The sequence below is a fragment of the Heliconius melpomene genome, chromosome 11 (assembly GCF_056956725.1).
Source record: "Heliconius melpomene rosina isolate 202511_hmr_F chromosome 11, ASM5695672v1, whole genome shotgun sequence".
In the NCBI taxonomy this organism is placed as follows: Eukaryota; Metazoa; Arthropoda; class Insecta; order Lepidoptera; family Nymphalidae; genus Heliconius; species Heliconius melpomene.
Genome location: NC_140399.1, coordinates 10,345,454 through 10,370,321, shown reverse-complemented (window position 1 = coordinate 10,370,321; position 24,868 = coordinate 10,345,454). Strand labels below are relative to the sequence as shown.

Below are 24,868 nucleotides of genomic sequence, written 5' to 3'. Positions count from 1 at the left end.
TTGCGAATAGTATTAGAGAAAAACGCATTTAATTGTTGACACATCACGCCGTTGACACATCAGCTGTGCCGACTCAAGTTTTACTTATCCCTTACTCTCAACATATAAATAAATATATTAGTTACTTTGGCCATTTAATGTAGATCAAAAATGTCTTTTACTGTTTTTTCATTTTAATTAGTACTTTAGAAATTGTTACAATATCAAAAAATCATTGCTGCGAAACGCGCCCCGCCACGTTTTGCTTATTTATACACAAGCGCGTCATGAGCAGTCATCGGTGGTTCAGTGGTAGAATGCTCGCCTGCCACGCGGGTGGCCCGGGTTCGATTCCCGGCCAATGCATTCTATTTAATTTTCCTCACAGGCAGCCACGTAGTGCTTGCTTTTCATCAGGGACAGAATACTCTCTTCAGCATTAACCACAAGCTCGAAAAAAAAACCCGCCCGCTATAGAGGCATAGCAACGAAGATTTAGATGCGTTTGCACGTATTGGATAATTGGAGTTGAATGTATTATTTCAGCGCGATATATTTGGTTTCATATTTTTTGTAGTAGTTGTTAGTAGGTAGGCTTTTGTTTATAATTTCTTCCGTTTAAAAATAGTCATTTAACTATCTAAAAATAGTCATTTAAAAATATTTTCATAAGTACTTGAAAAGATTAGTAGCACAGATTTAAAATTACGGTACCTACTAAAAAATCCTTGCTGTGTAAAACAATTGGAAAATCCTTATTGAAACTACGAAAATGCGGGTTGCATTAGAGTTTAATTAATTTTCACATTATCTTAAGTGCTTTGCAAACATACATTATATGAATAATCCAGTAGTAAAAGCGGGCGAAGCCGCAAGGGGGTCGCTAGTATTATTATAAAATTGAAAAAATCTTAAAACTTTTATAATTTTCAGATAATTTCAATACATATTCTGATAATATTTAAAATAACTAAATATAACTTTTTTTAGCTAAGCGGGGTAGGCAGATGAAACCTTACAATATAGTAATAAAGACACCTCGTTCTCATTAAGACACTTCCCTACCTAACGTTATAAAATAATTATGAAATGTATAGATGATCGTTATAATAATTAACTAAATAAGATAATTGCTATCATTTCTAGATTAAAATAAAATAAATAAAGATTTTTATCTCATTAATATTGATCGCAAACGAACCAATTTTACAATATATTTATCAACAAATTACAACGAATGTGAAAAGAATTACACAAAACAAAACATTTACAAACTTAAAAACCCATCTATTTACATCTTAAATTCAAATTCAATTCAATTCAACCAATTCGTACCAACAAAACTGAATTTAACATGCAAACCTTCTAAGAAAGGTCTCATATTTAGCTACCTGTAGTACCTCTACCTCTACCTCTACCTCTACCCGTGTACAGTAAACATTGTATAAACACGAGCCACCGAGCGCTATCGTGCCCGCGCCTCGGACGACGCCAATAAATAACAGAGATACGTCGCGACACGGTCCCGTGACATGCGCGAGCGCACCTCTGTACCTACCTATTACTTATATTGCTTGGAAAACATTTTTCCTATATTGTAGAGCAAACGTTATTGAGGTTGTCGTGGTGCTGAGGAACAGCATCAGACTAAGCACGACGGTTTTAAGTTCGAATTCCACTCGAAGGAATGATTGTATATGATAATTTTAAGTACAAATATTATAGCTATCCTTTCAAATATTATAAAGCTAGGAATACCTACTCCATTACATTATATTTTTGTTTAATTGTTTAACTAATTAAAACAAACATGTAAAATATACCGCCATGAGCTGGAGCATTTCTTTGATGAATGATTTGTTACTAACTTCTGACTGCTATGACAGCAAGATGTGATGAATATACAGAAATTTCATCACCTGACAGTGGAAACCGACTCAATATCCTGCACGTAGAGGAATAAATCTCGGGTATGTGATTTTTGACGTCGACAGCGGACAAGTGTACTTCCTAAAGTACCTTTTGATTCGTGAGAGCATATTTTATATCATGAGCTGACTTGCAGCTGCTTGAATTCACAGAGGAAAGTCAGCCAAGGATATTATAATAAATAGTCGTAGCCCGAAATATTGCTTATGTGGACAAACCTAAAAAAAATGTAATAGTTTTGTCAATCAGTCACTCAGTAACAGGTGTATCCCGCGCATACAGGAAAAGGAGGAAAACTCCTAGTTTCCTAAATTCAAAATAATTTAAAATTTCAGCATGATTATAATATCTGTAAATATGTAGTTCATTCATCCATGTATGTATTTAAAAAAAAAGCGTGAAAGTTTTAAAAAATTGTAATAATATAATACAAAAACTTACAAGCTCGACGAAAGCTTAACAGATAAATTTCTATATATTTTGCAAGTTAGAATTTAAATATAAGATTGCAGTAAGTTCGTAGACCAGGTTCCTCCTAACCTGTCCACGTGGGCGGCTCACGAAGCTCCACACCTACACACTGACCTTAGTGCAGGGTGGATGTACTGTTGATATTTTATGCAGTGTGCAATGTGCATCATTATAAATAATTTGTTTTTATTGTTATTATTGTTTAACTGAATCTATGAAAAATAAATTAGCTACTCACTTCCTGAGGAGATTTTTACTTGAACTTTCACTGAAACTACATTTTGTATTTTCTTGTTTTCATACATATATAGAAAACAGACTAACTTTACTTCTTTGACAGAATATTTAATAAAAATAAAAAAAATCAGATATTTTAATCTTTTAAATATTTTGCAGTCCACAGCACAGCCTACAGCCCAGGTTACAAACGGATAAACAAACAGCGAAATCTCAATAGCATCCCGTTTTACCCTTTGGATACGGAACCCTAAAAACTAAATTAACACCCATTAAAGTAAAATATAAACGCGACGCCATTCTAAAACAATGGATCTTAATTGATAATAACAGTGTAAAGACCCAACAGTTCATAACGCAAATAAATCGATTAGATGATATTTATCGTTTCGGAGACACGAAACCACTTAAGTACGAAAGCTAATTATTTTGTAACAATACTAACCAATAAATGAGTACTTGTAAAAGATGGCGAAGTACTTATTTACTTTAACTGTAACTTGTTTATCTTATAAACTAACTAACTCATTTATGAGCAAACTCTAATAATTCGGAAGTCATGGATTCGTTTCCGTTTTAATGCTAGGATATTTTTTGGGACAGTATTTTTTAAAAATAAGCATATTGATTGTTAAATTGATGTTTTTATAGGGTGATTTCTTTCTAGCGGTAAATTGGAGGAAGATGTTCTTCTTTCTTTTTAGCTTATCAAATTCCATTGCTCAAATGCCTCCCTTGCCATCCCGGCCTTAAGCAGCTATCTCAATTCGTTGCTAGCCTTCCTTAATACATCATAACGAATTTACCCATATTCAATCAAAGTAATTTTAGTAACATTTTTTTATTATCTTAATAAAATTTGTTATAAACAAATTTTTACTTATCTAAATTTAATAACTCAGCACCTAGCTTCTCTCTTAGTTATTTTTTTTATAATTTAAGAAGTAATTACTGGTACAGTACAAGCTGAACATCAGGCTTTTAGCATAGTTAAAGATATCTTAAATCATATATAATTAATAAATGAAATATAATCCTAGTCGCGAACTAGATATTGCCAGTGTGCAGCTAAATCTTCATTACAGGACCATAAATTGCAATTGCTATCGATGATCTCATTACTGCGAAAAAGCAAGACCAGAACACAGCGACTTGGACGAGATGATACAGACAATGTTTGTGCGTTGAACTAACAGCGTTAGTTAACTAGAACAATTTCTAAGGGAAACAGGTTCAAATTTATAATTAAATGCAGATTACTATAATGCCTTAAAATAGGACTTTTAAATGTGAGCTTTCAGGCCGCGAAATTTTGATGTTGAAATTAAGAGTGATTCGTAGCCTAATGAATGGGTAATTAATTACTTTAACTATTAAACTGTTGTCTGTAGATAAGGTTCAACAAATAACTATTTTAACAATACTATGTAATATATGTAATTCAATTAATTTAAAAATATTCTTTATTTCATGACAAAAACTTTTGAATCGTCAAGTTACATAAAATATCAGTAATGTCAGTCATACAGGAACTCCCCGTAAAACCTATCAATATTCCTACATATATCTTTAGAAAGTTTTAAATTTTTCAGGACGTACCCAAAGCTATAACTCTAGTAAGCTATTAAGCAATATTTTATTTCACCGACGAGAGTACCCGCGTTCGCAATAAATAAATAGCGTTGCGTGTAACTGTTCGGATATTCGATATTCTGTAACGGTCGTGAACTTTAAAAGACAAATTGGGTGCAGCATTGGTACAAGATTTGCACCTTTTTATCAATGTCAAGTACATGAATTTAAATCTTCTTAGCCATTGTTCAATATCAATGGGTTTATTTATTGAATTGTTGTGGATGTTAATTAATTTGTCGATTATATTAAGTTATGAAGCAAGAATGAGTAGGAGATACAGAGAGAAACCTCGGACCTAAAAGAACACCAACCTTAAGATTATATTTAAAGAAGATGAAGAAGATATGTCAGGACAGTAGCGTTTGGTACCTCGCTACGGAAGCGCGAAACTGTGAATGACAATTTGCAATATTTTTCATAATAAAACAACCAAAAAAAAGTGGAAATATTATTATTAAATTTAAACATTCCTTCAAGTCTACGTATATTGAATATAACTTTAAATAGAAAAAACAAATTGAAACATAAAAATCTCATTTAATACACATTCAAATTATAGTACTACGTTCAATTAAGCATTCGCTGGAACCAACAACAAAGGGAGTCACGTGGCAAATACTGGAATTGTTCTTAGAAGCGGTTGAGGCATGTCACCGGTTATCTGATGCGCAGCCTGCGCATACGCATGTAATACTATATCTTTATGCTTCATCAAGCAAGTACATCATTCGGCCAAATTTGCCAGTTTTAAGGAAATAGCAAAGTAAATATGACCAGATCAGACCAGACCAGTTTATTTGTTAAGGTTAGTGGTAAGCTTAAAGGATGCTGTCTCTACACTACGAATCTTCCAAGCGGTAAGCAGGAACGTAGTGTTTCGGCACCAAGTTCCCTATCTACCTTAACATCCGGAAAGAGTGATGCTGTTTGGTTTTTTGTTTTTTATAATCAACTTTACAAAAATAAATCAATGGATTGTAACCTTCTTAAGTTTAATGAGAAAATATTGAAACTTCTTTACGTATATTAAGGGGTAATTTATAGACTATTAATAAATTTTTCGTTTGTTACCCCGGCGTTGAGTTTCGCCACTCAACACGCAATATCTCAATATCTCCAAAAATTCGGTGGAAAGCGGGAAACTTTCTGCTTACACTTTATAATTTACAATTTAAGTTTATTTGGTTTTCTCTAAGAAACATTACCATATATGCCAGGCATGTCATGCCTGTATAAAATATTCATATATCATAGACGATATACAGTGAAGGGCCCTAGGTCCTAGATTCAATTACATTTCGTGACAATAATAACTTATTGTATCAACGTAAGCAATGCGTTTGATGACAATTTATTTCTCATGAAATTCAATATACGCTGTCACGATGTTTGTATATCTAAGCTGCTTTAAAACAGTTTCGAAATTTCAATTTATTGTTTTTCTAAACGTATACTTATTATATATATATAAGGAATAGTTGATTTATTTGTATAGATTTTCTTTCATTTCCCTTTTTTTTTAAGTGCAGCGTTTAGTTCCGCCACTCAACTCGCAAAATGCTTTCAGAATACGGCAGAAAGTGGGGAACGGACTGTCTTAACACAAGGTTCCCTCTGCCTATCCTGCTGCGTGCGGGATACAGCGTGAAACTGTTTTTTAAGATATAATTATTAGAAAAGTCTTTTTCAAGTCGTATATTTACGTTAAATCACCATTTTTCTCACATGTTATCTAGCATTCATCAACTATCGAGTCCTTCCTGCGTTCATTAGATCTAACATCTCATATGGACGAACAGTTAGTTATTCCCCTTAATTGGAATGATGCACTCATTTGTGCAAACTCAGTTATAATGTTTCCTGTTTCTATACCTAAGGTAGGTCTTAACGAGTGAAATACCTGTATAAGTATGGTAAAGCATGAAAAATATGATAGTAAATTGTACTGTTAGATTAATTGACATTTATATAGGCGCTACAGGTCTGATTAGCGGTGTAATTTTTATGATGGTATCTATATATTTTTATATATTTTTCTTCTCTTCTCTTCGAGTCGTTTTTCGTATATAACAAAGAGAGAGTGAGAGAGAGAGAAAGAGGGTAGTTCAAATCACCAATATCGCTTATATTGCAAGATAAATTGGCGAAACCTAACACTGTTATTTATTTAACGGCACATAATACATTTCGTGAAATAAATCCAAATATTAAACATTTATATGATGACCCAAAACTTGAAAACCCAACCAAAATTTAATCCATTCACTTACAAAAAAACCAATAACGATAAAATATACCAACTAACCAATAAACTAAGTTCTAACGACGTAAACGAAATGAGAAACGACTAAGCTCTAAGAAATAAGTTAACAGTAATAGCACATCATATTTCTAGATAAAGAGAATGCATTAAATGCTGCGCTTACGCCCGGTAGCCGGTGCCTTAACCATAGTCCATCACGCCGCGCGCAAGGCTCTATGGCCTGGCCATAAATACCTGTCTGGAAGCACTTTTATTTGTATTTCTGGGGTTTGTTTGGAGAGTTTATGACAGGAGTGTATTGAAATGTATTGGATTTTGTTTTCCATTTTTTTTATATTTTTGAAATTGTTGAACTAAAATACGACTAAGAGATATCTCTTAGTCGTATTTTAAAGGATGTCGTTAATTTTTTTATAACTAAGACAATATATAGATATATATTAATTGATAAATGAATGAATCATAGCCTCTAGACATACAAGCTAACATAAGGTAATACACAAAAAATATATACTACCAAAAAGAAGAAGAAGTTGATAAAACCAAAAAAAAACTTAAATTAATATTTCTTTTTAATAATGGTAACAAAAACGTTTGTTGGTCCTTCGTGCTGGACTTCCCACCACCTGTAAATCTCTCAGATAGTGCTTGTAGACAAGCGATAAGAGAATCACGACTCAAGTACGTAATTGACGTTATAAGAAAAGCTGACTTTAAAAACTCTTTATATCTAAGCTTACCGAGAATGTCCTAGCACATAAAGTTGATTATAAAACTGATAGTAAAGCTGACCTTGTAATAGAATTAATGATTGTATCGTTTATTATGATCAAAATATGTATAAATCATTAGTTTTTTTTATATTTTTAAAATTTACGTTTCATAAAACTTAATTTGCCCTACGTACGTACGTTGATATATATATTTTTTGAAAATGTATAAAGTTAAAAATGTATACTTTCCTTTTTATTTAACTTTTAATTAAATAAACTCGATGATAAATTATTAAGCAAATGATGTTTACAATATATGAATTATACTTAAAAAATGTCATTTCTTCAATACGAATCGACAAGCTATGCTACACTTAATATTTAAGCGAAAATTGAAGAACGTAATGTCTTAACACTAGGTTCTCTTTATAAACACCATTATATAAAGAAAATATAATATAAATATAATAATTTAACTAAAACAAATACACATAAGTATATAAATGTAATAAAATAAGCGGATCAGTTCGATTCAATTTCGCAATGCGATTGGTGGGAACTGCAGTTAGGTCGGCACTGGGCGTGGCGTGGTAGCGAGTGGGGACTGACCGAGATTAACTTTGACCTGAGGTTATCTATACGGATGTAGGATATTAATGTCCTGTAAGGATGGGACACGAAAATAGGTTTGTCTCTTTCTTTATTATGTTTTCTATTTTTTTTTTTTGGAGAATGTTCTGTTTAGTCAGTTCATTCTCCGTTTTTCGCTTCAGTCAATAATAAATATTGTATAGATGACCCATTGATTAACCAAAAGCAGGCAGTGGATACACTTTTAAAGGCAATTGTATAAAACGAATATTTTAATATTTTAAGATTATTTTTATATATAACTAGCGGCCCGCTCGCGGTTACACCGGCGTGAACTATGTTATTATTAATTTCTGTCTCCATGACTACGTCCTAGTGACGTCTATGCAAAATTTGAGACTTCTAGCATTTGTAGTAACGGAGTTTCATACAAACTTTCGACCAAAAACAACCCCTTAGAAGTCGAATATTGCAAATTCCCGTCTTAGCGAGCACCTACGTCCTATAAATAACTCCTATGCAAAATTTGAAATTCCTAGCACATGTAGTTTGTGAGATTTCGTGATGAGTGAGTGACCTGTCGATTTTATATATATATAGATTAATAATCATTAATATAAAATAAACATTCTAGCGTGTGATGGTCCACGATATTTTATGATAAATTAGAATATAATAAAATATATAATACAGAATATATATCAATAAGGCTGTCAATATTTATTTAATGTGTTAATATTTAAAATTAGTATTCATGGATTGTTAATATTATGCTCTGGCACTTGCCAAAACTATATGTTCTCCTATTTATACATATTTGTATAGATAAGAATACTGATCTCATAATTTACGATAAATTCGCAACTGAAATTTAAAAAAAAAAATAATAATATTAAAACTGAGGACACAATCTAAATGTTTACAATAATGTAGTTAAAATTTTACATCTAGGTACCCACATAATATGTAGGTTAGGTAGGACATCCAAGAGATTTCTTGAAATTCGTATGGAAACAGGAAAACCTACGTCCCCAAAATACCCACCTATTCAAGAGATATATGAGTTTTATCTAACCAATATTTGTCCTAAGCTGAAATTGAATCCACGACCTCTAACTCTCATACACAAGGTAAATTGAGAACTAAAACAACAATATTTTAAATTTAATGCCTATACAGACATAGATCTAAGTTCATAACCATAAAGTGTTTGTAATGAACAAGAAATATGTATTTGTTTAGAATGAAATAAAGGGCTAGGCTTATTAAGGTCTACAAAGCATTGCTTTAGGCAACGTAAGGCTGACGGTTATAAATATAACAGATATATCAGGAAATACGAACGATACATTGTTCTCCATTTAGGAAAGTTCAAATTACTTTCACATGTCATTATAATTACATATTAGATTTATAATATTCTAATCCTTAAATATTGGGTATAATGGAAGATAAATGATCGCGGCGTTAACTTCTGCCATCTTGCTATTATCATCTCTAAGAAGTCGTAAATGTGAAAATTGTAGTGACTGTACGTGTATATAGTACTTATTGCATTTAATTTGAATATTCATCTTCTAGTAGATATTTTTTTATTATATTATCTAAAATAAAATTCTACATAAAATAAATATGACATAATCAAAAAATATATATATCAAATATTTGAGTAGATATATTTGGTATATTATATATTAAGCGAAAAACTAATTAAGTATAGAAATTAATTTAAATGTACGTCTGTGATATAATACTAGTTAAAACTCATGGTATTAACGCTATCAAGGTCGAATCGTGCTAGATTCGTTTAGGAGAAAGGAGAAGTCAAGGTAAATTAATGAAGGAAGTGGAATATTTTACATGGAATTTCGTTCATTTTATAGTAAGTATTGGCATTACTTGAATATGATATCATCTGAAATAGATATTTGTGTGAGAAATATAAATATTCGACATATTTTTTAAATATATAAATAGTGTTTTTGATAACTGCTTTTTTAGGGTAGTTTGTAAACTAAAAGAAATTTAACAATCATTTATTCTTAAAAGTCTTTCTTACCATAATAAAAAAAAGATAAAAATAATAAAATCCACCCAAAACATATACAGTTACCCAAAAGCTAAACCATCACAGACCTACATACCTATCCATAGATTAAAACGTGGGTGTATTTACACCAAAAACATTTTATACCTTACGTTTAAATAATGCACAAAAAGCCGTCAGTATCGGCGCACGCGTCTCGCGTTCCCACGCGTACACACTAGCACAGGTGACTGTGTGTGTACAAGTGTGGCACGCACACACCCAAATGATTGTGGAAGTGTGCTGCGCGCGCGCAGCTTGCGTAGAGCAGAGCAGGGTTATTGGAATTTATTTTATATTAATATGTTATTCTAGTGAAGTATTTTTCTGAATAGTAATTAGTTTATTCTTTTTAAAATTAGTAGTAGATGAAAGAAAATTAGTAGAATATATAACATGAATTTAGAATTTTGGGCAAATAGAATATAAACAGACATGGGATTGGTGGGAGAAGTATTATGATAAATTAATTATGTATTCGAATATTTTTATACAATGAGAAATTTCTGAATTTGTATTTTATAGATATAAAACCTTTTACAATAGCTCACTCAGTGTCAAATTAATCTGTGCTACCCCGATCCTGTACATCCGCATCCGTCGATCTCTATTAAACGCCAATGTACTCACTGAGTTAAAGCAAATTACACTTGAATCTCTATTTCTTTCTACTTATATAAATATAAAAGTATAGTTTCTTGCTACTTCCGATATTCAGTTTCAATATATCTAATATAATTTTTCCGCTTAAGTTCACAAAATAGACGGGGTTGAGTATCTCAGCCCAACATACTATAAATAACACAAAAATAAAAGAAAAATCGTATAAGGATGAATAATAAAACTTATATTATGTATTTAGATTTTAACCAATGTCTACTGGCAGAATCAGGAAACTGATATCTCCATTAAATTATATCATTCGTTCAAAAACGTCTATTTACTATGTTATTTCTCTTCATTACAAATTAGATTTAGGTAATCTCAAATTCTCTAAAAATGGTATCTTTGGACCTTTGACGGTTTCAAGTACTATATCAGAAGGATACTGCTAGTATACTCGTATTAATTATTTTTAAATATTATAATGAATTATTTACAAATTAGGTAATGTTTACTTTGCCAGTGAAATGAATCAAGCCAAAGCTTTAAAATGATATAATATATCGCCCATTTGGTCCAAGAATCGTCGTCCACTCCCTAACACTATTTTCTCCATATTTATAGTATTTGACAATATATATTGGGGGCAGACCAACTAACATTGCTTTACACTCTCATACAACATTGTCAATATACATTTCTAATCTTCCATTTCATACAATTCTCATAGCACAGGTTAAAGAACCCTTTCCTCGAAGACAATCTCGTGTGATAATACAATATCTTTGAATCTTTGACAGTTTCAACTACAATATCAAAAGGATCCGTCTACAGACACTGCTAGTATATTAATTATTTTTAAATATTATGAATTATCTAAAACTTAGGTAATGTTTACTTTGCCAGTGAAATGAATCAAGCCAAAGCTTTAGTTAAAATGATACAATATATCGCCCATTTGGTCCAAAAATCGTCGTCCACGTCCAACCCCACAACCGCCGTCTAGCACTGTTTTCTCCATATTTATAGTATTTGACAATATATATTGAAGGCAGACCAACTAACATTGCTTTACACTCTCATATATATATTTAACTATCGCTGTCAATATACATTTCTATTCTTCCATTTCATACAATTCTCATAGCACAGGTTAAAGAACCCTTTCCTCGAAGACAATCTCGTGTGATAATACTTATAACAAGTTTCACGATAACGGGAGCAGTCATTTACGTCTTTTGATGTTTATGAAATGGTTTATTGTATTCTTTTATTTAGTGACCGCGTTCCTGACAATGTTATGTTCCTCACGTTTCGTAAGACTGTTATGACAGTTGGGTTTTGACCGTTGTAGTTAAATTTAGATTTTTGTATGAAAATTTGGATGACGCAGGATTGGAACTTGTAACCTATATGCTATCCATATCATTTTGGTGTTTTTTTAGCGAATTGGATTTTGCGTTCACAGTCAATTAGTACCTGTTTTTACAATCTTAGTTGAAAATTGCTTACAATCCAAGATCCTTAAGGTATTTTAAATTAAAAAAAATAATTATTTATTATTAGTTATTTTCATTTCCCTTAAATCCAAAAAATCCAGCTTAAACTTTATAATTGATCTATAATCACAAATCATTTAAAGTACTAAAATTACAATTTCTAACCATCCATTAACACGTATTATATTCGAGGAGACATATTCTTCCCTAACGTCCCATTGTAAAGGTACGATAGGGACGAATATGGCTTCGGGGGCCCAACAATATGGAATTATTATCTCCGGTGCGGGATCAAGTTACTGCACACGTGCAGCGTGCAAATGACGACGCATCCCTATTCAAAACACATTCTCTTCTACTATATATATATTAGTATAGTATAGATAGTCTTAAATTGCTTTAGTAAGGAATTATTATGAGAATTGATTTGAAAAGTATTTTACAAACAAAATATTTGTATGTCAATAATAGTAAATTGGTAGTTTTGATTGTTTTTATATTAGCTTCACGCTCAAAACCGGTAGGTAGAATCTGGGAACCTAGTGCTAAGGCATTCCGTTACAAGTAGCATTTTAATACGTTTCTGTTTCCCATTTTCTGCCGAATTATTAAGATATTGCGAACTCAATGCCGTGCTTTTCCACGTTACCAGGGCGAGGAAATGAAAATTTTAAATCTGATGATGAAGAAGCTTTTATTGTTTCATCGTAAGTTAATAAAGCACGATTAATAAAACAACTTAGCGCAAGAACCGCGTCAGAGCTTGTAATGCATGATCACTGATAACATGTGAATGAGAACCATATGTTGCGCCTGAGAACGGACTTCTTTTGATGATATGGTTTATTCATATAGAACTGTAAAGCTATAGATTACTTAGGTGTTTGCATTTTTTATCTTTTTTAGGGATTCGATTTGTAAAATTCCTTATATAGGTATAGGTAAGATAAATATCTGAATTCTGTAAATTATTTTACGTTGCCCATGTTCCGAATGTTTTCAGTAACGAAGGCACAGGCCGTCGCGTTCATGGTTGTGAGTTCAATTCCCATTTGAGGTTATTTTTTTCATTTCCTCGCTCGTTTTACTATCGACAATATAAAGCACGCGATGTTCCAAAAATTAGGTGCTGTATGTACTATGGAGTGTCTTAACTATGTTCCCTCTGTGTCCTGCTATATGCGGAATACATCTTTTAAAGAATTAATCTGAATAGATTTACATTTATAAGTCCTGTATAAATATAATATACCTATTAATAAACAAGCAAAAATAACTTATTTCATTTGAATAATTCTAAATGACAGTATAGGAAAAATAATAATAACCGCGCTTAAGCAACAACACAAGAGATATCAACGTGTTCAATCAGCATAAATATTGAAATGGGCGTGAAATACGACAATGTATATGTAACAATGCCGTCAGCTTTTTAATAAAATATAGGTATGTACTTGCAATTTATCATTTTATATAGACTAAGATAATATGTATAGCGAGAGGCCAGTCGTGGCACAGGGCACAAGCGTGGGATTGTAAACGAGCGGTTGTGGATTCGATTTTCACTCGAGGAAATGAAATATTTGATATTTTCAATTCCTCGCTCTGGTATCGAGGTGAAGCACGGCGAAGAACTCTGCCTAAATACCTACCCTACTACATGTATACGTGAAGCTATAAATAGTATAGTGTCTGCCCATGGCTTCGTCTGTAAGGACTTTAGAATTTTGTAAGTGACCTAGGCTGCATGCTAATTATAATTCCCAAATGGAAATCGAACCCAATGCAACCACGTCTTACACCGTGCCAACATAAACATAAAATCTAATATAAACACAAATTAAAACCCCATCAATATGCATTAACCGTCGTCATGGTGTCACAAACTCCAGAGAACGCGCCAACATCCCACCACCAAGACCATCCATAAATCTTGGTCCCTGGGACGTGAGCAACCCTTTATTATGCCGAGACATGATTGCCCTGAGGCACTTCGAAACGAACGCTCGGTAACAAGCGGTCGGACGGACTTTTTTGTACTTTTTACCTTTTCAACAATTAGAAGGCTGAACTCTCAAGGTTATAGTGGATTTATCGTTTAATGGTAGAAAAGGAGAGGATTTAGAGTTGAGACACTTAGATTTCTATCAATTTCGATAGTTACTTTTTGGGTTGTACTAATGACATATTTTTTTCTTACTAAAACCGAGGATATATATAAAATCGAAAGGTCACTCACTCATCACGAAATCTCAGAGACTACAAGTGCTAGGAATCTCAAATTTTGCATAGGACTTACTTATAGGACGTAAGTGCTCGCTAAGACGGGAATTTGAAATATTCGATTTCTAAGGGGTTGTTTTTGAGGTCGAAAGTTTGTATGAAACTTCGTTACTACAAATGCTAGGAGTCCCAAATTGCGGAACGTCACTAGGAAATAGTCATGGAGACAGAAATTAATAACATAGTTCACGCGGGTGAAACCGCGAGCGGGCCGCTAGTTTTTAATAAATATTAGTGACCGTAACACAGTGGCACAATGTTTGACAGCAAGCTTAATGATCATGGGGTCTCGCTGCCCACACTATGAATTAATTATATTCGACAAGCCACGGCGTTGAATTACGCACTTAACACGTAATGTCTTAAACTAGGTTTCTTGTAAACCACCACATAGAAACTTACGACTATACACGCGACAGCTTTTGGCTTCAATTCCCACTCGAGGAATTTAAATAATTTCTCGCTATGGTGAAGATATAAAACACGGCGTTTAGTTACGCGGAAAGTAAGAAACGAGAATGTTTTAAAGGAAACAGATTGTCTTAACACTAGTTTCCCAGGTTCCCACTACCACCCTGCTTTATGCGTGATAGCGTGAAGCTAAACACGTATAACACGCCTCTAACCTATGGCAATCCTAGTTCTAGCGCAACAGTAAACAACCCGAAGCCTTGCTACGAGTACGGAATACTAAATCACGGGGAAATACAATTTTTGGCGTAGGTACATCGATTGTCACACATTTTTTTTATTTTGAATTCCATCGTACATATGTTTTGGAAAAACCACTCTTGGAATTACGATTAAGACTAAGCATATGTTAATATAGTTTTTATATAACTATTAAATACTTGTATATGAGAGTTACTATTAGAATGTAATAAATATATTTTCTTAATGGCATATTGGAACAGCACTTGACTGTAATCACGATGTTAGTTGCTTTAATTCCCATTCGTTATGTCAGTACAAAACGTGGTGTTAAGATCCGTCGCTTGGGACACACAATGTCTAAGATTTGGATAGACACTGGACATCGGAATGTCTTAACACAATTATTAAAAGTAAATTTAGCATAAAATCAAATATGCCAACAAAGGATGAAGAAATCATGAGCACAACCGCACGACCACAGATGTAATGTAACGAGAGTACAAAATGTAAAAACATGACATCCGGGTGCCAGTTCAAAGTACCACGAGAGCAAATCAAAATGGAAACATTTAATATCTTATATCGAATCTGCGAGATCGAGTGACCCCTCGAGCATGCTAAATGGTGCAACTACCCGAGTAGTCTATAGGAAATGTTGTCTTTTAGTCCAGTAGTTCTTGAAAAAAAATATTATTTACTTTCGCCGGGTATGAGTTCGATTCCCGCTCGCGGTAATGGAATATTTAATATTTTCATTTCTTCGCTCTGGTAACCACGCAAAGCGTAGCGTTGAATTCAACCACTCAACACACAATGCCTCAAGAATTCAGCAATAAATGGGGAACGAAAGGGTTTGAATGGGGTACGGAATGGTAGAACACTAGGTTCCCAGGTTCCTTTTGCCTAGCTTAAAATGTATAAGATATAAGTTGAAGCTAAGCGAAAAAAAAATATACGTTATGATGCCGTCAAATATAAATAACAATAATTTTAAGCGGGCGAATCCGCACGTTAGTGCCAGTAATTATAATATAATTTAATTCTAATATTGCTAATTATCTTTGACAAATAAATTCAAAACGACAACAATCAATTACCCAGCGACTATTAAGTTTACGATTACTGAAGCGTCTACACCGTTATTGTCTAAGATTCTCGAGATTAAGATGGAATCAATAAACAGTTCGTTTTAGATGGAATTACTGGATTTATTTAACGCTCCTATTGTTTTACAGTATAACAAGATAACAAATATATTTTATAGATCAGCCTCATGCTGTATAGCAGGGTAGGCAGAGGGAACCTATTGGTAAGACACTCCGTTCCCAACTTTGCTAGATTATAGTTGGTACTCGATTCTTGTTATAAAAATAAGATTAATAAAGCATAAGATTTTTGAATTTAATTCTACAACAATCAATAATAAAAAACCTATTAATTAAACTTCCAAAATCTTCATCCTATATCTTATAAAACAAAGTCGCTTTTCGTGTCTGTCTGAACTTTCTAACTCTTCTTCTTATAAACCACCCAACGGATTTTTATGCGGTTTTCACCATTAGGTCGAGTATTTCTCAGGTAAGGTTTATATATAGTTTATTATTTGTACATTCTTATGGAAATTAACATAAATACGATAAATGTGTCTAAAGTCCTACCCATTGAGACACTTTCGCGCATGCGCTGCTTTAATGGTAAGTACTACATGAAAATAATGTACTGGAGTATTGTTCCTCTTAATAAGATCTACAAAAAAGTCCGCGACAGCATATTTTTATCTTTTAAGGATAACGTGTAGTGATCATATTTCTGTCTAAAAATAGTAATTTCAATATATTTTTTATTGTGAGGGATATTTTTCCATAATGTTATTAATCCTTATCCTTTAAAATACTTTATTAATTTTCTACGTTAAACAAAGATAAAATTTGCTTTTTACACTATTTCGAAATTGCGAATAGTTTTAGAGAAAAACGCATTTAATTGTTGACACATCACGCCGTTGACTCATCAGCTGTGCCGACTTAAGTTTTACTTATCCCTTACTCTCAGCATATAAATAAGTATATTAGTTATGTTGGCCATTTAATGTAGAACAAAACTGTCTTTTACTGTTTTTTCATTTTAATAAGAACTTTAGAAGTTGTTACAATATCAAAACATCCTTGCTGGGAAACGCGCCCCGCGACGTTTTGCTTATACAAGCGCGTCATGAGCAGTCATCGGTGGTTCAGTGGTAGAATGCTCGCCTGCCACGCGGGCGGCCCGGGTTCGATTCCCGGCCAATGCATTCTATTTAATTTTCCTCACAGGCAGCCACGTAGTGCTTGCTTTTCATCAGGGACAGAATACCCTTTTCAGCATTAACCACAAGCTCGAAAAAAAAAACCCGCCCGCTATAGAGGTATAGCAACGAAGATTTAGATGCGTTTGGACGTATTGGATAATTGGAGTTGAATGTATTATTTCGGCGCGATATATTTGGTTTCATATTTTTTGTAGTAGTTATTAGTAGGTAGGTTTTTGTTTATAATTTCTTCCGTTTAAAAATAGTCATTTAACTATCTAAAAATAGTCATTTAAATATATTTTAATAAAACGATACCTACTAAAAAATCCTTGCCGAGTAAAACAATTGGAAAATCCTTATTGGAACTACGAAAATGCGGGTTGTATTAGAGTTTAATTAATTTTCACATTATCTTAAGTGCTTTGCAAACATACATTATATGAATAATCCAGTAGTAAAAGCGGGCGAAGCCGCAAGGGGGTCGCTAGTATGCATATAATTACTAATTTGTCACATTTTCTGTTTGTCCATTGGATTCAATTTTAATAAAATTAACCTAACAAAGTGATATAGGTGTTAGTTGAAAAACTTTTCTCATACCCTTACCTATATATATATAAAAGATGCAGTTTGTATTCTTTAGGAATGTTTTATCACTCATAGAGCCTTGAAGGGCCACATTAAGGATGTGAGGTGAAATATAGAAACTGCTTTTTTATTATTATTTCGTAAAATTCGTTTTGGACGTTGAATACTAAATAGATAGTTGGAAAACATCAAATAAAAGGAATCCAATTGTTTTCACTTTTTCAGTTTTATGGATGTCTCATGGCTTAGGTAGGTACGTATTAATTTATTTTTCATTATAGAATAGTAGGCAGAGGGAACCTAGTGTCAAGTTTCATTTTTAACTGTTGTTAAAAAAAAGAGAACTTAGGCGTTGGAGACGCTATATGCCAACAAACAAATATATACAAACTAACACAAAACAAATTATATTTGGTATTTCAGACCAATATCAAAAAGTAACGGTTTGGTGGGAAACAACGCTCGCGCCCCGGGCCCCTTGGCCGCGGTTGAAATTGACCGCCCCGGGCTACCATTGCCATCCTAACCACCGGTTTGTTGCAGGATCTTGGTACAGGAGTTTGGATAATTTGACTTAAGTAAGCAAATAGTATGGAAAGCTTTAAGATCGCTATCGAACACGATGCTGTTACTTTAGAAAATGTAGCATCAAGCATGTATTATTAATTTAACTAGATTTTTTAGGCTAAAAATGAGGAACGGAGAATTTCAACACTAGGTTTTTACCGCCTACCCTGCTATACCATGTTCAAACATTGTTAACAACAAATTAGCGAGAGCGCAACCACTACACGAAGTACAAATAAACCAAAAGCACTAACAAGGTCCCCATACCACGAGACGAGCACGAACAAATCATATCGTCAACCAGCTAGTTATGGTCACTCGTGATGTAACTACTAGGTATGCAAATTGCGCGGGCGCAGGTTCAATACCCTACCTCAGCTACGTACCATTGGCTCCGCAGAATCGATTTGTAACGTGCTCTAAGCGAGATAAGGTCAATGCCGAAGCGTCTTTCATCTGCTACCGATTTTAGTTGTTTAATATGTTTTATGAAATATTTATTTTTTTATGTTTATATTCCCATTTCTTCGCTCTGGTGTCAAGGCGCGGCGTTCTGCCACTCAACACGCAATGCCTCGAGAATTCGGCAACCAGTGGGGAACAGAGTGTTTTAACATTAGGTTCCCTCTGCCTACCCCGCTGTGTGCGGAATACAGAATGAAGATGGTTTTTTAATGTTTTATATTTGTACCTCGATATCTTTGAATGCTGATGAAAGAGATAGTTTGCTATGGATGAAGATTTATAAAATACTAGTTTTGTCTGTCCTCGTGGTCAAATGCAAATAGCTAAAAACTGTATAAGACTCATCACGTAAATTGACACACTTAACTCTTACTCGACCAATGGATAGCCTATTAAAAAATAAAAAGTAATATTATAAGCCAATACAAAGAGATGTATATTGATATTAATTCAAAAATAGTTCCTGAATTTAGCACATTCAACCGAACAAAGTAGCTAGATTTATAATTTAAGTATAGGTTACTATTAGTGTAAAAATATTTCGACCAAAAATTTATGGTTGTGAATTGATATGCCTTTCTTCGAAACGCTTCTCTAATTTACCTCTTTCTCTTAGCTCTCTACAAGGAAAAAAGCGGGAACTTTAAATTTAAAACATTCATATATATATATATATATATATATATATATATATATATATACTAGTGGACCCGGACGCGGCTACGCCTGCTTCAACTATAAGAATATTTATTAAATATATTCATGAAATTATTTTTAATTTTCATTAGAATTAGTAAGGAAATATAGGCCTAAATAATCAAAAAGAATAATAAGTAGATACATATTATTAGAAAAAAATATCTGAGTTATTGAAATGAACCAACAAAAGGATTAAAAGTAACTAAAGGATAGGTATTTCTTAATATTAGGAAAAGTACCTAAAGTATTCCGTGTGTGTGTACATAGATATCGACTCTACGAAATAACTAAACATTTCTCTCTATTAAATAGGATAATTTTAGCGGACTATATCAAAGTGTAGTTTAAATTAATTATAAACAGCAAATAATTACATAAAAATTAACAATAGTTCGAAAATGTATGAAAATTTTTAAAACCGTCAACGTCATCTGCCCGTTCGCGTCGGTCATACTCATACTATACCACTCGTAGGCTAGGTCATTTGGAATCAGTGACATCTCCTTAATTATTTATTAGAATGTTATACAGTAAACTATAATTGCAATCTAGATAAAATGCCAAAAGTGACTATTATATTTATTTCCATAAGGATGAATATCAAAATGTCGCGGTAACGGTTGCGTAGCGACGCGACGGTTGTTATTAACATGGCAGAATAAATTGCATGTCAAATTAGAAAGCACTTTAAAATATATTAGTTTATATGTATAATGTAATGTTATATAGCCTATAGCACTTCTGAAGAATGCAGCTTTCATACAAAACAAAAACAATGTAAATCGGACCAGTAGATCCAGAGATCTTAGCGTTCAAACAAACAAACAAACAAACAAACAAACAAACTCTTCCGCTTTATTATATTACTAGTGGACCCGGACGCGGCTACGCCTGCTTGAACTATAAGAATATTTTCGCGTCGGCCATACTTATACTATGCCGCCCGAAGGCTAGATCATTTCGAATCAGTGACATCTCCTTAATTATTTATCAAACTTCATAAGGATGAATATCAAAATGTCGCGGTAATGGTCGCGTAGCGACGCGACGGTTGTTATTAACATGGCAGAATAAATGCATGTCAAATTAGAAACTACTTTAAAATATATTAGTTTATATGTGTAATGTAATGTTATATAGCCTATAGCACTTCTGAAGAATGCAGCTTTTATAAAAAACAAAAACAATGTAAATCAGACCAGTAGATCCAGAGATCTTAGCGTTCAAACAAACAAACAAACAAACTCTTCCGCTTTATTATATTAGTACTAGTGGACCCGGACGCGGCTACGCCTGCTTAAACTATAAGAATATTTATTAACTATATTTTCAGTTTTCAATAGAATTAGTAAGAAAATATAAGCTTAAATAATCAAAAATAATAATAAGTAGAGACATATTATTAGAAAAAATATCTGAGAAATTGAAAACCAACATAAGAAGTAAAAATAACTACAAATTAAGTAAAAATACCATAAGAAGTAAAAATAACCCGTACCTAAAAACTACCTAAAAGGATATTTTTTGCCAGCAATATCAAATAAAATAAGAAGAGAACCAAAGTGTATTTTAAATTAATTATAAACAGCAAATAAAGTTCGAAAATGTAATAAAACCATCAACGTTATCTGCCCGTTCGCGTAGGTCATACTATACCGCCCGAAGGCTAGGTCATATCGAATCAGTGACATCTTCTTACTTATTTATTAGAATGTTATACAGTAAACTATAATTTCAATAGATAAAATGCTATAATGTTTATTTTCATAAGGATGAATATCTAAATGTCGCGGTAACGGTTGCGTAGCGACGCGACGGTTGTTATTAACATGGCAGAATAAATTGCATGTCAAATTAAACAGTACTTTAAAATATATTAATTTATATGTGTAATGTAATGTTATATAGCCTATAGCACTTCTGAAGAATGCAGCTTTCATACAAAACAAAAACAATGTAAATCGGACCAGTAGATCCAGAGATCTTAGCGTTCAAACAAACAAACAAACAAACAAACAAACAAACTCTTCCGCTTTATTATATTAGTATAGATAGTATAGATATATATATATATATATATATATTATTAATTTATATATATATATATATCATTTTTTATGATAAACAATGAAATAAACGTTGAAAATATTTGAAAGGAATGATCCGTTATTATAAAGGTAGATGTAGTGAATCTGACGTCGCCTCCACCGGTCCGCCCAGTTTTCATACTGTGATAATTATAAAGCAACGAGCTTTCTGTACTAATTAGCTTAACCTCAATCTGGCGAACGGTTCTGATGTCTGGGAAATTAATATTGAAGACAAACACCAAACAAAAGGTAGACACGACGCCTATATTATCGTTGCCTCATGAATACTTATTAAATTCAAAATGATCTTCCTTCGAAACTTTTCAACTATAGTTAATTCAAAAGTTTTAGAGATGAACTGATAGGATCATAATTGTTGGACATCCATACAATTAAAAGTTATGAAATGACGCGCTCGTAAAATATCTTCAATCTTCAATAAAAGAGCATCGCTTCATTTGTCCGTTGGCGACCAATTGGTGCACCGAGTTCGAAGTAATAAAATCTGTTAATGGAACAACAATAATAAAAGGCGGCCAACAAAAACTTCCAGACATATTCAAATCTCTTTATACCCACCTGCGATATTTCATATATCGATCACAATGGCCGCTGTATAATGGTTTATTGCATCTCGGATCTCACAATCTAAAATATATTATATCGGTACTACGAGTAGATATACAGATATATAAAACTAATATTTTCTTATTGTTTTATTATTGCATAATAACGACATCATAGTGTATTCTGGCTGAGGAAGTCAATTCGATTATTGGTTCAATTCTTATTAATATTCAAACTTTTTTCGTTTCTTCATACTAAATAAAAAAACTGCCTTTGCCTACTCTACCAGGAAAAATCATGACAATATAAAAAAATAAAACATCCTCAATATTTACGCGTCATAAAAATATCTTAGAGTAACTGTAAAGTTCAAGCGCAAAAAGTTTTTTATCAGCTTTTTGCAAGAAATTCCATATGTATTTTACACTATCTTTTTCTGGACCTTTCAAGGCGGTAATGGAGTACTTTAGCTCTTTTAAGATAAGATTAATCTTCAATTCAGTAAGACATCTAAAGCATTGAGGCTGAGCAGCTTTGTCCATTTTTCTTTATTTTGGCTTATTCAAATGAACGGCCAATAATCGGTCGCTGACACCGCATTAAAGGTCTATATTTCAATCAGAGAAAAGAAAACAAGATTCCTAAAAGACATTAAAGACGATGCAGTACTGGTCTATAGGTACTATGTACGTTCTGCAAAAAAGGTAACGTTATTGGTTTTTATTTGATTCTCTGTAAACTTGTTAGTCCTGATCCGTGGGAATTTCTTGCTTTCAAATTAATTAAAAACGAGAGAAATTTGTATGTTTATATTCCGATTTACATTTATTTTGCATTATTAATTGCGCTATTACATTCAATATTATACATCCTTTAGTTTTTATTTAACAATTTCAATATTTTCTAAATATTTTTTGATAGTAGACGTTACCAGATCAGGGAAAAAATAAATCATTGCTCCGAATAGGAATTGAATCCACGACCCTCACGTGTACAGCTGAGCCGTTAATTTTTTACAATTTTTAAATAAATTTTAAAGTTAAATTATGAAATTGGAAAGTGTTAATAAAAAGTTAGTTAACGTATGCGTGGGCGCCATGCACCTGCCTTGTAGATAGGACTACATGCTCGTATCGTTGAGTCACCATATATAGGGAATTTTTAGTATCATTGAAAATGTAATGTTATATGCTAATGTAGATACTAACGAATGATTACTTGCATCTTAATATCTGATGGAAATACTAATATTTTAAATTCTTTTACTAAACTTTGGTGGTATGTATTTTTTTTATTTCACAGGTTTTCCTCGTTACCTGGTGGGTAGGAAGAACCTAATTTAATTAAATGTTTTTGTTTAAGTTTTGCCTTGGGGTTATTTTAATCAAGACATATGTAAGTATTTCTAAATTTGTGAATACAATACAAAATACATATTGTATATGGTAAACTCGTCATTACTAAACATATTTTTTATTTAGTTAAGTTACTGACTATTTACTGAGCACACAGTAATATTAATGTAACTATAATCACAAAATTATTCTCTTGACACAATACTTGAAGTCATCAAGAGGATCAGATCAATGGACTTGGATGAACTTGGCCAAAAAAGCATGAAGATTTCTTTAAATAAACATTCATCGGCATCAATTCGAGGCTTCATCTCCAAGTGTTTACTTAGTAACAGTCCGCTTTGAATAAATCGATTTCGAATGGGCTGACAAGGATCATGTAAAAATAGGCTTTACTGTACAGACTTAAGCTCGGTAATTGATTGGTGAAGTAATATTTATCTTAAATGCACTTGCTGAGGAGAAAGAAGATCTTAAATGTTCAACATTCAGTGCAGTTTGCTCTGACTGAGTGAATGAGAATGACATCCGCTTTATATCAACTGTTAACTAGAATTTTGAACACGAATAAAATAATAACTGGGCAGTGATTTTAAAGTTAACAAAAAGAAATTACGCCAGAATGATTCAACGTTCAAATCCCGCTCGGGGCGAAATATATTAAAAATAAATAATTTAAGTTTCTTAATTACAATATAAAACTAAATTTAAATACCATTCAACAAGTAACTTTACCTCGTATTACAAATTATAAAATTATTTGGATCATTTAGGGTGTACATTGACCCTGTCCATCGATCAGGGCTGGGCGTGCCGACGCTCGGCTTATGTAAAGGCATTACCAGTAATAACAGGTTAAAGAGCATCTCAGAACAATATGCGGCCTTTATGAGGGGCATACGTCTTTACACAAATGTGTTTAATAATTAGATGTTATTATTTTGCTCATTGTTTTATGAGGTCGGTTAAAAAAATTATCAAAGAAATAAATATGCTATGAATTTTTATCAAAATCGTATAAAAATGTTGACTTTTGACATTCGTAGCTACTACTATTTAGTGATAGTGATATAAATATATCACTATCACTATCATTAAATAGATATAATAGATGATAGAAAGATAATAAAAAATCTTATCCCAAAACTTATTTTGATTTATACAATAAACCATATAGCACTGGACATTCTAATTAAGATTATTAGGCAGCTGCAACGCATTCTAATGCATCTATTTAACGTCATCAACGTTAAGTACCACTAAATGTCGTCCCATATATTTATTAGACCTTTCTCTGCTTACAA

At 32.6% G+C, this 24,868-nt stretch overlaps 1 protein-coding gene across 1 annotated transcript in view; it reads right to left on the bottom strand.

Annotated features, from left to right (window-relative positions):
* Positions 1–24,868, bottom strand: part of N (neurogenic locus Notch protein) — a 125,454-nt gene that overhangs the window by 45,464 nt on the left and 55,122 nt on the right. The window lies entirely within an intron of this gene.